The sequence below is a fragment of the Heloderma suspectum genome, chromosome 2 (genome assembly GCF_057233095.1).
Source record: "Heloderma suspectum isolate Gila_16-S chromosome 2, 16-S_ref, whole genome shotgun sequence".
In the NCBI taxonomy this organism is placed as follows: domain Eukaryota; kingdom Metazoa; phylum Chordata; class Lepidosauria; order Squamata; family Helodermatidae; genus Heloderma; species Heloderma suspectum.
This window is the reverse complement of record NC_139459.1, coordinates 189502094-189517832: the sequence shown is the minus strand read 5'-3', so window position 1 is coordinate 189517832 and position 15739 is coordinate 189502094. Positions and strand designations below refer to the sequence as shown.

General features: G+C 45.5%; 1 protein-coding gene across 2 annotated transcripts in view; it reads left to right on the top strand.

The window, feature by feature from the left end:
- Positions 1 to 15739, top strand: part of LOC146353608 (exendin-3-like) — a 78056-nt gene that overhangs the window by 46947 nt on the left and 15370 nt on the right. For both annotated transcript variants that reach the window (XM_084836890.1, XM_084836891.1), the window contains exon 3: positions 14572 to 14670. The gene's annotated coding sequence lies outside the window, so the exon portion shown is untranslated. The remainder of the gene's footprint in view (positions 1 to 14571; positions 14671 to 15739) is intronic.

The following is a 15739-nucleotide window of genomic DNA, read 5'->3' as shown; positions in this document are numbered from 1 at the left end:
TACATATATTGAATTATACTACCTGCTAGTGCCTTACTAACTGGAAAATATTGTTTAGTGTCTTAGAGGTGATGGGCATGAATACACCTGTTGTTTTCCTGGCAAGGCCAGATGATGAGAAATTCTGATTGAAAGCAGAGAAAGTCCTGGGCTACACTAGCAGCAGGATGAAGTGGGATCTTGAGGTACTAAGTATGGCCCATATCAATGTAGAATATGGAGTCTACTATCTTGAATCTTTTTCCCCATCTCCCACCCCTCTATTAAGGAAGGAAAAAAATCTCACACATCATTTCTGCCTCACGCTTTGCTTGATGTATTATTCCTTTTTTTTAACTGGCACATACATGATTTGGAGATCAATCTGGCTGGGGCTGCTGAACAGGTCTTTCAAGGAGGTGTATTAAACTGCATCAGAGGTGAACAAAACCTCCTGGATATCCCAGCACAGCCACCATTTTTTTTCAGCAGGGTCAACAATATGGTTTTTAAAGAATTAAATTGATTATAAAAAGATGTAAGACTACCAAACTTGATACAAAAAGAAAGAAATCACAGCAAGCATCCTCTTCTAATTATACCAAGAACATTGTTCTGTCAAGATTTATATGACTATGGTAACTATTCCAGTAAAGAATAAAAATTATTCAATTTATTTGCAGTATTAACTAAATTTGAATTTTCCATGTCTCTATGTAAAGACTCCATTAACTTATCAATTTCTACAGTATCCAAATACTTAATCAACCATTCCTGGATTGAGGGGGACACAACGTTCTAATAGTCTTCAGCCCAAAGAACTTTTGCAACAAATAATGAATTCATAATTAATAATATTGGTATGTAAGTCCATAATATTAAGCAAAACTAACAAAGGAGATAAACTGAATTTCTGTTCCCCAAACTGGTAAATAATGCCCAAAATTTGCTACCAATACCAACACCAGTGTGCTGAACCAGGGATGGGCAGAAAGTAAATCTCCAGGTGTTTTCAACTTCAGGTCCCACATTCCTGACTACTGGCCATGCAGGCAACTGGCAGGGGCAGATGCTTCTGGGAGCTGATCTACCTTCTGTCAGCCCATATTGTGAAGAAATGCATATAACTGTTGTTCTTTAAATAATCTGTGTGGCCTCTGAGAGTCTATAATGTATCTTGTGTATGCCTCAGGCCTAGTGTTGTTAATGTGTTGAAGGCCTCTTTAGTAGTAGCTGCTTCGTGACATTCCAAATTGGGGGAGAGATGATCTCTTTGGATTTTTATAGATGGAGCCTAGATCAGATAAACTCAATTTTGATTGGCTGGAGGTTCTAGGTAGATGGAAAAGAGTGGTTGGGAGTTAAGGAGATGACAGTTAGATAATCAATTACACAGTTGCTAGAGAGTCAGGGAGAAGGTCTCCTGGTTGGTGGGTGGTACTGTATTGCATTTGGAATTGGAAGAATGGCAAAGAGTCAGGTGTTGAACTTGCACAGTGTCCTATATAGCATTTTTAGTGCACAGAGACTTGTAAAGTCCTGTACATTTGGCATGTTATTGTGGGCATGGTAGAAGTAGATTTCTTTTTGCACATGACATAGACGGTATTAGGGAATAAGTTCTCACAGCTGCATGTCTTCATCTCTGAGATAAGGATGCTGCTTCACTCTCCTGTGAGAAACTGGAGCTGAAGTCCCGCTTCTCCTGAGGGGAGTGATTTGTTTCCTGTGTTTCTCATGACAGGCTGTGGAACTTAGGAGAGGCACCTATAAAATCTCTCAGGTTGGTTTGCTCTTTGTTCTCACTTTGGGAGGAGGAAGGGCACCCATAGGCCCTTGGAATGCCACCCCATTTCATCCAGGAAACCAATGCAACACCAATTGAGGGGACCATGGTCTATCAACTGAGGGGCGGTGATGGTGTAAGCTTTCTTTTGCATTTATTGTTTATCTTCTTCACCAATATTGCAACTATGTATTCAATAAACTGTATGTCATCTTTGCACACAGATGGTCTTGTTTCATCTTGGAATCCCAGAATCTGTTCTGACTGAGCCCTGAGTAGATCAGGCCCCCAGGTTAATACAGGTGTTATAGAAGGACTAGGAGAAAGTTGTGGAAAGGTGAATAGCTAAGACCTGAGTATTAAGCTATTCTTTCTCTGTGGAATAACCTTACATGGCTGGCAAAGCTCAGGAGTAGGGAATAGGTCTAAGATCTTGTCTTATGCCAAGAGGCTGCCCTAAGATCTTGCCAGAAGAAATTACACAAGCAGGCATTAAAACCCAGATAAATGATCCAAGCAGCCAGAAATACTGCAGGAAATGCTTTGGGAGCCAGAGGAAGACTGAACTCAAGAGTTGGACCTGGTTGTGAGTGTATTTGGCTTGGGTGAAGATTTAGAGGATTTATAAACCCCCAAGCCCAAATTTAGCATTATTTCGAAAACCCCAAAGCAAATATTAGTGTTCCTTATGTACACAATAGCCCTTTAATAAACCAACTTGTTTAAGAGTTCATCTTGTCTGTAGTGGTGGTGCCCATCTGACATGTATGCCTCATATACTAAGCTACTAGAAGGTTTTGAAGTATTCTGAGAGAATCGGTGGCAGAAGAAAGGGGTCAGCTGCTGGAATAGTGGCAGAGTTCCTTAGGCCCTGAAATATAAGTATTTGTTAAAAATAGGAAATCCCATAAGTGGGATTGCCCAGTGAAGGAACAGTTTCCCTATAGGTGGTAGCAGTGCAGGGGAGAGAAAATCCCCCATTCATGTTTTAAGCAGTTATGCAGTTGGGGGGGGGGGGGTTCCTCTATTCCTTCAGTAATCTCAGGGTTGTTCACATATTCCAGTGTTTGTTTGTTTGTTTGTTTATTTATTTATTTATTTCATTTCTATACCGCCCAATAGCCGAAGCTCTCTGGGCGGTTCACAAAAATTAAATCCAAGCAACACACAATAAAACAATTTAAAATATACAGAACATTAAAACCACAATATAACAATACAACCACAATAAAACCTAGCAGCAGTGCAGGAGTTTAAAATACAGATTTAAAACAGCAAAGATAAAAATTTAGAAAGCTAAAATGCTAAAATGCCTGGGAAAATAAAAAGGTCTTCACCTGGCGCCGAAAGGAATACAATGTAGGCACCAGGTGAACCTCACTAGGGAGCTCAAGTGTTCCAGTGAGTGAATTCAAAATGTTTTATATTTATGCCATAAGATATAACTTGTCCATGAAGTGACCCTGTGTGCTATGTCTGCAAGCACATGTAGCATACACAGGGATGGCGTGGCTGCCTGATTCAGTCCTGGAGTCTGGTGGACTCCTCCCCTGCCTGCACCCCCGAGCCGTTCCTGCTGAGCCCCTGCCCCCACTCTACACCCCTCCCTGCACTCACTGAGCTGCCCGCACTCACTCAGGCCCTGTCCTCCAGCAGCGTGATCACCATTTTACGAAAAAACATGATGATTGCAAATATGCGCACATAAGAGTTATATGCAAAATGGTGCTGTGAATCACCCATATACGCAAGAGGACAGGCGTGAATAGCCCATCTACTCCTTAATCTTGCATATATGGGCGATTCACTCTGCCATTTTGTGTATAACTCTATGTGCGCCTATCTGTGATCGCTGTGTTTTTTCGTAAAATGGAGATTGCAATGCTGGAGGATGGGGGCCAGGTGAGTGCGGGCAGCTCGGAGTGCACAGCAGGGGTTGAGAACAGGTCTGGGGGTGCAGGGATAGGGGTTCGGCAGGCACCATGTTTATACACATGTCAGGAGGTTGAGACTGACCCAAGGTGTTATTACCCTTATTTCCATTAATGAATGTGGGTGGCCCTGTGCTGATATGGCTGGCCCCAGTTTGTAAGCGAAACAGGGCCACCTATATATAAACTGGTGGCTTCAGCTTGCCCAGGGGAAATGTGAGGTATGCCAGAGTGTATGACTTCTAAAAATTACCCCCATACACACACCCATGCAAAGGAGACAAAGTCCTCCCTGCCCCCCACAACCCAGTTAAATGAGAACTGTGCATAAGCGGGCTTGTGTTAGGGAGACGAGAGAGGAGGAGGAGGAGGGTGCAAATGCTTAGAGGCACACAAGGCAGTGAGGCCCTTACCTGAGTCTCAGCCAGGTGTGATAGCTTTGAAAGTGGATTTGGCTCTGGGGGCTTCCAGTGATGGTGAGTGACAGGAAGAAGGAAAGAAAATGAAGGGAAAATGGCAGCTGGAGAACGAGTGGATGGGGGAGAGGAGGAAAGACTTGCCAAACACACACAAGGACTCAGGGAAGAAGAGCATATAGAAAGTCAGCTGGAGAGTAGGGAGACCCATTCCAAGGGCAGTGGTGGAAAGGAAAACTGAGGTCAAAGGAGATGGACACATGCATGCATGCAGGCTGGAGATACGGGCTGGAGAGCGTCACCTTGCTGCATTGTGCTGCAGATTGCTCTTGTTTATTATTTCTTTATTTATTACATTTATATTCTGCATTTTTTTCCTTGAAGGGACCCAAAGGGGCTTACATCCACCTCCTCCTCTTCTCCACTGTAGCCTCATAACAACCCTGGAATGTAAATTAGGCTAAGAGTCAGTGACTGGCCCAAAGTCACCCAGTGAGCTTCATAGCTGATGGGGGAATAGAACCCAGGTCTCCCGAGTCCCAGTCCAACACTCTAACCACTACACTACACTGGAGTTTTATTGTCATCGTTGTTAACTGTTGGAGGGAGCAATCCTATGTCTCCCAGATAGCATATGGGGGACATAGGATATTTCAGATTACTAGATCCCAGGCCAGAGACAGAGCTCCGACTTGGGACCAGGAAACTGATCTCCCCTCCTGACCCCTCGCAGTTGGCATTGAGAGAACCATGCCAGTTGCTTCTACAAGCTCACAAACACATGTTTGAAGAAGGGTGAGAGGGGGTGTGCGGGTGGGTAGGGAGGGGAGAAGACTGGGGATGCAGGGATCTGAGGTATCCCCACACATTCCCAGCCTCCTTCTCTTCCCCTCCCCATCCCTGAAGCAGAGATGTACAGATTGTATATAAAAAAAGTTCTGACTGGTTCATGGATTATCAGACGCCTTTCATTCCGTCATCCACCCATTGACGTAATTGGATTTTTTGTTTCTGAATTTGCGAAATACACACTCAGGCAAATTCCCCCAACATGTGCATTTGGGGCCTAAGGGCAAAATGTGCATTTTTGGCCATTTTTAAAATTTTGCTTATTTTTCTGTGATGAGATTTGCACAAAATTCAGGAAAGTTAGAAAACTGGTCTGCAAGTCTGCAGAATCTGCATGACCGGGAAGCTGGTCCACTGTGGAATCTGCGGCTCATATTCATGAGCATCTGAACTCATTTGGTTCAGTTGTGGGTTTCTCCAACATTCTGTCCCTGAAGCCTCTGCTAGATGGACAAAGATGCCCATCCACCTAAAATGCAGAGTGCCTCCTGCTCTTCATAGGTTATTCATAAGCCTCCGAGTTCGAAGGCTTACGAGTACCCAGGGTGGATTCAACAGGATTGCATCCTAAACTGATTTAGGTACTATACAACGGTTAAGACAATGACACAGCCCCTGCCCACTGGCTCACAATTTAACAGATGATAGAAAAAAGAAAAAGGAATGAAAAGGCAACAAGAAAATAAAATTTTACGAAGTTATATACACTTTTCATGACTATGTACTATAGAATGGCCACAGAGGGAGCCCAGCAAGTTCTGGTGGAGGAAGAGGAGGCAGAGCCAAAGGGCGCTTGGTTCCAGCAGATCTGATGGAGTGTGCCGTGCTGTCTCACTTAAGGATGTCGGCCACGAGGAAGGCCATCCCTTTTGGGGGTCTCTAGATTTCTGAGGTGCCCCGACTTGGCTTACATTTCTGATCCAAGCCATGTGTTTTCCCTAGGGATGGCGGATAATTTCTCCCCGAATCTTCGGGGGGCCGAACGCCAACGCATTTGGCCCCCCGAAATCGGCGGTGAAATTCTCCAGCACCCCCCCGCCACCCCCCCTGCCACCCCCGGGATGGGACTTACCATAGCTGAATGTCCCTCCCGGCGGCGGGTCCCGGCGGCAGTTCGGCAGTCTTTCGGCAGGGGCGGCAGCCGGTCTTTCGACCGGCTGCCGCCGCCGCCATTACAGCTGAAGTAAAAAACAAACAGGCCCCGTGATAGGCTACGTAACGATCAACGTAGCCTATTACGGCTAGATCTCCAAAGTCAGCCGTGATAGGCTACGTTAATCGTTACGTAGCCTATCATGGGTGACTTTGAAAGAAAAAAAAAAAGCGCGTACGCACTTTTTTTTTTTCAAAGTCACCTGTGATAGGCTACGTAACAATTAACGTAGCCTATCATGGCTGACTTTGGAGATCTAGCCGTGATAGGCTGCGTAAATCATTACGTAGCCTATCACAGGTGTTTTTGTTTTTTTACTTTCGTAGTTCGCGGCCAGGGAGATGGGGTGCATCTCCCCGGCCTGAATTTCGGCTGGGCGAGGCAGGGCGCCCCCCCTGGCCTGAATTTCGGCCGAGTGAGGCGGGGCACCTCCCCCCCAGCCTGAATTTTGGGGGGAGAAGCGAAGCGCCTCCCCCCCACCACGGAGCAAAGCTGTGAAAAGGTAAGTGACTTTTGTACATCCCTAGTTTTCCCCAAACTCCAGGGACTCTTTCCATTCCTCACACACACACACACACACACACACACACACAGAATCATAGAATAGTAGGGTTGGAAGTAGGGATGTTAGAGAAATCCACTGCGGATTCAAATGAGGCCAGATTCCTTGGAATCCGGCCTCTGGAATCCGCGGCGCATCGGCCCCACTTACCTCCATTCCAGGAGGATTCCGTGCAGAACGGCTCCAGCTGCTTGCTCCTGGACCCGTCCTATTCACCTCCATGCTGATCGCCATTTTTTAAAAGAAAAATGGCGATCGGCGCAGAGGAGAACAGGACGGGTCCAGCGGGTAAGCTGCCCTCAAGCCGGGCAGCTCCACAGAATCCTCACAGAGCGGAGCCGCTTCAGAGGATTCTGGGGGGGGGGCGGAACTGTTTGCGTCCCCCCCAGGTGGATTCCCCACCGGAATGGATGGTGGGGAATCCATACACCCCTAGTTGGAAGGGGCCTATAAGACCATCAAGTCCAACCCCCTGCTCAATGCAGGAATCCAAGTCAGAGCATCCCCGACAGATGGCTGTCCAGCCTCGTCTTCAATGCCTCCAGTGTAGGAGAGCCCACTACCTCCCTAGGTAATTGGTTCCATTGTCATGATATTGCTGTAATAGTCAGGACATTTTTCCTGATGTTCAGCCAGAATCTGGCTTGAACCCATTATTCCATGTCCTGCACTCTGGGATGATCAAGAAGAGATCCTGGCCTTCCTCTCTGTGACAACCTTTCAAGTACTTGAGGAGCGCTATCATATCTCCCCTCAGTTTTCTCTTCTCAAGGCTAAACATGCCCAGTTCTTTCAGCCTTTCCTCATACGGCTTTGTTTCCTGTCCCCTGATCATCTTTGTTGTCCTCCTCTGAACCCTCTCCAGTTTGTCTGCATCCTTCTTAAAGTGTGGTGCCCAGAACTGGACACAGTACTCCAGATGAGGCCTAACCAGTGCTGAGTAGAGGGGAACTAGTACTTTCTGGGATTTGGAAGCTATGCTTCTATTAATGCAGCCCAAAATAGCATTTGCCTTTTTTGCAACCTCATCACATTGTTGGCTCATATTCAGCTTGTGATCTACAATAATTCCAAGATCCTTCTTGCTTGTAGTGTTGTTGAGCCAAGTATCCCCAATCTTGTAACTGTGCATTTGGTTTCTTTATTCTAGATGCAGATATATACTGTGTGTGTGTATGTGTGTGTGTGTGTGTGTGTGTGTGTGAAATTTGCGCAAATTGCAGTTACAGTTTGTATAATTTGCACAAAATGTGCAAATTTGCACAAATTGAGTCTGCAATTTGCACAATTTTAAAAATACAGAAAAACCTTAGCCGGCCCAAATCACACATACCGAGTCAGGCCAGTTAGCGAAAGCCCAAATGAAGTACAAGGGGCCAAGCCAATTAAAGCTTGTTGAGCTGCACCCTGATTTCTCCTGTATCCCTAATCTCACCTCCCTCTCTGCTACAGCCTGGGGAATGGTAGCTAAAAGGACACAGATAGGTTTTTTTGCTGCCACATATTATGAGAAACAGCTCTAAATTCTGAGGTCTGCTTTCTAGTTTCCAAAAAAAGGCCTTCTTTAAGTGATTCCAGCTGTTTCCTGGGAGATCTTTGTAGGGATGTCATGAACATTCATTTCCTGCTTTGTTTTCAATTATCTTATCTCACTTCGGCTCCCCGAACTGAAGTTCGAGAATCTTCCCTCACCCGACCCTGCTCGGTTGCAGTCGAGCGATTCCCCTGAAATCTCAGGTGCTATGGTGATCCTGTTTGCATGTTTACCCCAGCTCTCACCGAGCACCTGTTCGGCGAATGGCTTTGGCAGCTATCCCTTCATTTTTGCACATTTGGACCCCCGATGTGCGCATCTGCATTTTCTGTGCGAAAAAAACAATTGCACAGTTGCCATGGCCCTTCTGATTTTGCACATTCAATGAAATGAGAAATGCCACAGCCACAGAGAGATCCAGGTGTTGTGGGGGGTGGGGAGACATCGAGGAGGGGAATAGAAAAAGATGAGAGCAAGCAAGCCCCGTTCTACCTGAATGACGGTCGTTTCATTCAGATTGAAATGGGCCATGGTCTTCAATTTCTGCATAACAATAGGGATGTCAGAGAATTCAGCCATGGATCTCGGTGAGGCCGAATGCCAGTGCATTCGGCCCCCCCGAACTCCGTGGTGGAATGGCCTGCCCTCCCGCCCCCCGCGGATCCCCCCCGGGATGAGATTCACCTGGGGCGGATCTTCCGGGTGGCGGCGGCTCCGGTGGCAGCTCCGGCGGTGGCAGCGGCGGTCTTCCAACTTCCACCATTTCCACCATTTCACCTTCCACCATTTCCAGGCTTGCCTTGTGTAAAAAAAAAAAAAAAAAGATGTGATAGGCTACGTAAAGATTTATGTAGCCTATCATGGCTAGGTTTTTTTTTAAAAAAAAAGACATGATAGGCTACATAAATCTTTACGTAGCCTATCACAGCTGGGTGGGTAAAAAAAAAAACGCGTATGCAAATGGCGGTGGCTACGGCCGCCGCCATTTGCGTTCCTTCTTTTTACTGTCTTAATCTACGTAAATATTTACGTAGACTATGACAGTGAAAATAAAGGGGAACGCAAATAGCGTAGCGGGAGCTATTTGCGTCCCCTTTTGATTCACCGTTTTAGCCTACGTAAAGATTTACGTAGGCTAAAATGGGGAATCAAAAAGGGACGCAAATAGCGCCTGCTACGCTATTTGCGTTCCCCTTTATTTTCGCCGTCATAGTCTACATAAATATTTACATAGATTAAGATGGCCAAAAAGAAGGAATGCAAATGGCAGAAGCTGTAGCCACCGCCATTTGCGTATGTGGTTTTTTGTTTGTTTGTTTGTTTGTTTTACCCAGAGCCCTACGTGGCCGGAAATCTGGCTGCGGACAGCTCTGGCCAGGCCTGGCTGGCTGCTCCGCGGAGGTGCTGTGGAGCACAGCCGGCCGTTCGAGGATTCCGGGGGGGAGGAACGGAGCGCCTCCCCCCCGGCCAGGATTCTGGGGGGAGGGACGGAATGCCTCCCCCCCCCACCATCAACATAATCCGCGAAAGGGTAAGTCACTTTCTTACATCCCTACATAACAATCAAAAAGTACTATTCCTTAACACTTGCAAGTTGAGATAGCCACCAAGCAAGAAGATGTGCTATTATGGGGCAAATCTCACCTAAAACTTAGAATTTTACTCCAACATTTGAGAGAATATGTTCACAAGCAGAAAACACAGAAAGAAAAAGATAGTTCCTTCATTCATAAATCAATATATGCGCACATATCTTTGGGCAGTGCTTTTCAATAGGGAAATAAATTATTGTTTTACTGTGTGCTTTTTGGTTTTGATTTTTGTGAACGGTGGCCCAGAGAGCTTTGGCTATTGCGCAGAATAGAAATGAAATACATACATACATACATATATACATAAAAAGTGCAGAATGGTCTTGGTCTCTTGGCTGTGGTGGCATTTTGTGTGTTTGTGTTTCGGCTTGGCCAGGGTGACCACTGAGCTGTGAGGGAACCAAAAGGACAGCCCAAGAAATATGCCCATGATGGTGATACCACTGTCAAACTAGCGGGAATTATATACTATATATATCTGGAGAAATGGGAAGTTCGCTTTCCAGCTGCAGCAGTCATATTGCTAGGCTTTGCAGCAGGAGCAGACAGACATACCTATGTAATTCTTTCCTCCAGTGCCTCCTTCCCAGTCATGCAGACAAGAAATGCGCACAAACCTCATTTTCCACAATTATGCTTCCTGCATTTCTGTCAGTTGTGGTGAAATGCGCACAAACCTTATTTTCCGTATTTCTGCTTCTTGCATTTCTGTGTGTCTGTCGCAGTGTGGAAGCCATCAGAACCCCCCCCCCAAAAAAAAACAAGGATCCCGATGTCTCGTAGGAAACAGCTGGAAGACCTTCATGAGTAGGAAGAATTGCCGGGCATGGCTGGAGTTTCTTGTGGCCCACTGAATGTGCAGTGCGTTTTTAAAAAGCTCTCCTTTTTTTCTCATTTTCTCATTATGATTTAACTGGAGCTGTACATATCAGAGTACTGTTTTGTGAGGAATTTAACCAGCAACACATCCCAATATTGATAAGAGAAGACAGAAATGTGCCTTTTCTGCAAAGCGAGAATTACTCCAACCCTCCTACCTATATGTTCTGAAAAGTATTCTCGCCAATAACAAATAGATTGCTGCTGGAATGGGTATTTGGGTACCATGGCATCTCACAAACATACAATGCATTCCTGAAAGAAGGAAGAGTACAGGGGACCTATAGCAGTGGTCCAGTTCAGGTTGCATATGCTGGGAAAATGTGTACTTTGCATCAGGACCAGGACAAGATGTGGTTGCATCAATAACTATTGGGCAAGCAATCACACATAGAATGTACCTGGACTATTCAAGGTAAGTAGGAGAAGGGGAAATGAGTGTTAATTAAGGAATGGGAATAAGTTTCCAATGTTCCCACAAAACAGAGGCCACCCACTGTTATGATAAGACACTCCTGTATTTGGTTGGTAATACAATAGAGATAGCTGAGAACACTATCCTATTGCAGAGAGAAGCTTTGATCCTGGGTTGGGATGCTATGAGGCAGCATGTCATTCTTTGCATGGCATTTTCAACATGCTCTGAGAGACAGAGCTTCCAACTAGCTGTATTTTTACAAGGGGCAATTCCTCCACATTTGCATGAAGAATACACTACGCAATGGAGAGTGTGCATGTGGGGGGGGACATGCTACTTGAACACCAGTTTCCCTGGTATGGCTGGTTGTGTGTTGACATCCCAGTGCAGACAGGAAAGATTGCAGGTGTGGGAGGAGGAGAGCCCAGGACAAACCAAGGAGCACAGTTATATACTAATACCATTTCCAACCTGGCTCTTATTGCACTGGGATGACTGCAGTGACTTACCCCGTACACCAGTCCCATGAAACCCGTAACAACCACATAAACATAAATGCTTTCAGGCAAAAGTCATGACAACAGAGTGTCTCTTTACTTTGCATGGTCAATTAAAATGCATAGAACAGGGATATTTTAATTGTATACAACTGCTCCATTAAGACGACAAGCAATATCATACCGATAATGCAGCCTGCACATATGCTAATTGCAGAATGGGGAAAACAAAAGGGACTGCAGTTGTGTACAGTTGTGTACCTCAAGCAGAGGTATTGCTTGGTAGGAACAGAAAAGGGAAGACATCTCTCCCATTCAGACACAGCAGCATGCATCTAAATCAGTTGTCGCCCTCCCTGCCTGCCCTTTCCACAGCCAGGCATGTGAATGAATATCTGACTGACCGTAGTCGATAGACATTCAGTTATATCCCCAGGCAGTCAGCTAAAGAGAATGAATGAGGTACTCAGTCACCTGCTCTGGCCTGTCCTTTATCATGGAAATGCATTCTTAAAACAAGGGAGTGGTGATTTTGCTTATCGCCCTCAGTTAGCGGATGAACAGTATTGCTGATTTCTGAGCGAGGGGGTCTTCCCCCGTTCTACCTAATGAACCAAAAAAACTGTGCTGATTGAGACAATTGGTCAAAGCCTCCACCTGCTTCCACAGAAGCCTCAGTCTTCCAAGGGGACTTTGGCTCTTTCAAATTCTTCTTTTATTTATTGCAGGTTTATGCTGCCTTTTCCCCTCCTTCAAAAACTCAAGGTGGCGTACATAATCCTCCTCCACTCCATTTTATCTTCACAACCACAAACCTATGAGGTTGGTTGGGCTGAGTCTGTGACTGGCCCTAAGTGAAGCATCTATGGCCAAGTGGGGACTAGAAGTTCTAGAACCTGGGTCTCCTGACTCCTAGTCCAACACGGTCATCTCTCTCTCAGCATCAACATCATTTCTTCCAGAGATCAGCTTTTAATTTCAGCAAGCCTCGTCCTTTCCAGGAAACTCATTCTGAGGATGGATGGAGCTACTGCTGCTTTTTCCTCTCTGAGCTCCCTCCAAATGTCCCTGATTTACCAGAGGTTTGCCCCATATAGCCTAGTCCAGTGCCTGTCCCAGTGAAGCCCTATCCCCCTCCTCAAACACTGTTGGAGAGAGGTTGCCACATCAGAATGGCTCATTTTCTGAGGTTTACAAAGACTCAAATAAGTTGATTTCTGGGGGAATTAGCAAATGTAGCCTGAAGCCTATACCCACACACACAGAAGGAAAAGTAGGGGTGGAGAGGAAGCTACAATTTGTAAAAGCGTCCTCCCAACAAACAAAAATGATATATTTTTCTTGGCTGAAGCCCTCTTCTGCAGACAGGAGCTAGTGCGCACTGCAACTTCTGCCGGCCTGGTGAAATTCCAAAAATGCCCATGTCTGCTAATCTGCGATAGCACTGAACTGAACTGACCCCTGACCCCCCCCCAGCATATAATTGTGCATATTCTCAGACAACAAAAGACTCAAGTGTCCAGTGCCCCGGAGGTTCCTATCAAATGTAGGGATGTTAGAGAATTCCACCACAGACTCCAGTGAGGCTAGATTCTTTAGAATCCAGCCCCTCACAGTCCATGGCGGAACAGAGCAGTCCGTCCCCCCCGCCACCCCGTGAAACTTCCCCGGGATGGATCTTACCTTGTATCAGCCATCCGGTCCATCCACTGCCCCTGGTCTGCGGCCGCCAATGGCTACCCCGGTCTGCGGCTGCCATTTCCCTCCCTACTTTAGCCGTGATAGGCTACGTAAGTATTTACGTAGCCTATCACAGCAAAGAGCAGGGATGCAAATAGCATCTGCTACGCCATTTGCGTCCCTGCTCTTTTCATGATAAGCTACATAAATATATACATAGCCTATCATGGCTAACACAGGGACGCAAATGGTGGCCGCTACGGCAGCTGCCATTTGCAGCCGCAGCCTGGCAGCAGACGGAGGTCCAGCTGCGGGCAGCCCCGGCCGGTGGTTCCATGGACTTGCCGTGGAGCAGAGCCAGCCCAGGAGGATTCCAGGGGGAGGGCCGGATCACCTCCCCCCCACCGCGGACGCCCCGGACCAGAACAAGGTAAGGGATTCATACATCCCTAGTCAAATGTCAATTAGCAAAACAAAGGAGAGGAGAGGTGCAGCAGGCAGAATCAATGAGTGAGTCATAGAGATGACTCAACATGCTAATGGCTTACAGAAAAATGGTGAAGCTGAAAGTGCTCATTTCAGAGATTTAGAAGTGCACAAATTCAAGGCTTTGTGTGCACACATCCCCTTTTGCCCATATCAATCTCCGAGTAAAAAAGAAAAAATCGACGAAGCCACAACCGGTTCGTAGGGGCGACCGTCGGTGATCGTTGATCACTGAGTGCTCTGAAGAGCAGGAGGAGAGGCAAACTGCAGGGAGTTCTCACATCCCTAGCTCTTTGCCATTCACGACAGTGGTGTATAGACATTCAGCTGTCCAGCTTAAAGTGTCAACATTTTGACAGTAGCAGAAAACAGCAGCTTGTTCGTGTTCAGGGTTGCAAATGGGGCAAGTTCTGTTGATTTGCAAACTGAAATGAAATTCTCATACCATTGGCACACTGTGATGTCTCAATCCCCAAAGTTCTTAAAGCAGCCTTGCCTGACTCTATTTATTACATTTATCTTTCAGCTTTCTCCTAAAAATAGTTCGCAAGACAGCTAACAGTAAAATGTAGATAAAATACAAAATTATAAATAAAACATTTTTGTTGGGACTGGAGTGCAGGCTGAATGGTTTAAATCTCTGTGCTGCCATGGTCCCAGTCTGGTTCAGCCCCCTGCCCCCTCACAGCAGCAATGTAATGACAAATAAATGAATTTAATAAAATAAATAAATAAATAAACAAATAAATGAATGAATGAATGAGATAACACATTTTTGGTTAATATTCTGTTTATACATCTAAATTCAGAAATCTGCTGTGTATTGTTGTTGTGCTGTGGGGATACCTTGTGGAGAAACAAGAGAAGTCTTTCCTAGCACCATTACATGTCTACAAAACAAAAGAAACGTGAGTCATTTTTTGGAAGCATAACTGTGCTTTGTTTTAAATTGGCTTCTGCTAAGAGTCGGACACGATTTAACAACTGAACAACAACAACAACAACAATGGACAGAAAAATCTCTCTTGGCTTGGATACACATTTGATTTTTCTTTCAAAGTGTCTCCCTCATTGAAAGAACATTTAGCGCTCTCCCTCTCGCTCGCTCTCTTGCTTTTGCTCCCTCCCTCTCTCTCTCTCTCTCTCTCTCTCTCACACACACACACACACACACATACACGTACACACACTACTCAAATCTCTGGGCCAGTGTAAAAACTGGAACAGAACAGGCCAGAATGGCCCCTTTATTTAAAAAAAAAAAACCATGCCAACACTATGGCATGTGTTAGAGACACTTGAGAACAATATTTTAGGACAGAAACCCTTGAAAAATTATATAAAGATTAACCCCTTAATGCACAGAACACATCCAGAATGGAATGGCCCAGAACAGCCACTTCCAAATGAGCCAAATCAACCAAATTCACAATTCACACAAAACTACATGGGACTGTTCTAATAAGCCACAAAACATTCACAGAAACCATGTTCCGATACCCATTCTGGGCAACAGTATGTATTCTGGAAAATGGCCTGGAAAGGCAACTTCCAAGTAAGCCAGATCAACTAAATTTATCAGCCAGATATAACTGCATGGGAGTGATATAAGCAGCTACAAAACTGCCATAATTTAGGGATGGGAGAATCAGGGATGCTCAAGGTCACTTAAATTCTCCAAATTTTACCTCAAACCTCAGTTTGGCTCACTACCATTCTCATTTGCAACCTGTTTTTTTGGTTTGTTCAAATTGGGAAAGTGCACATTTTTCAAAAGTTGTGTTTTTTTAAAGTTGTGTGTTTTTTCAAAAGTTGTGCATATTCCCAATGCATTCCCCTTTGTGAAGGTTAGGGGGGAGAATACACTAACTCCCAGCTGAATAGGCAGGGACAAAAGGTTGTACAAATTGAACACCAACCCAGCAAGGTAGGCTGCCACCACCCCTTATGTCCAACACAGCCTGAGCCGGGGACCCA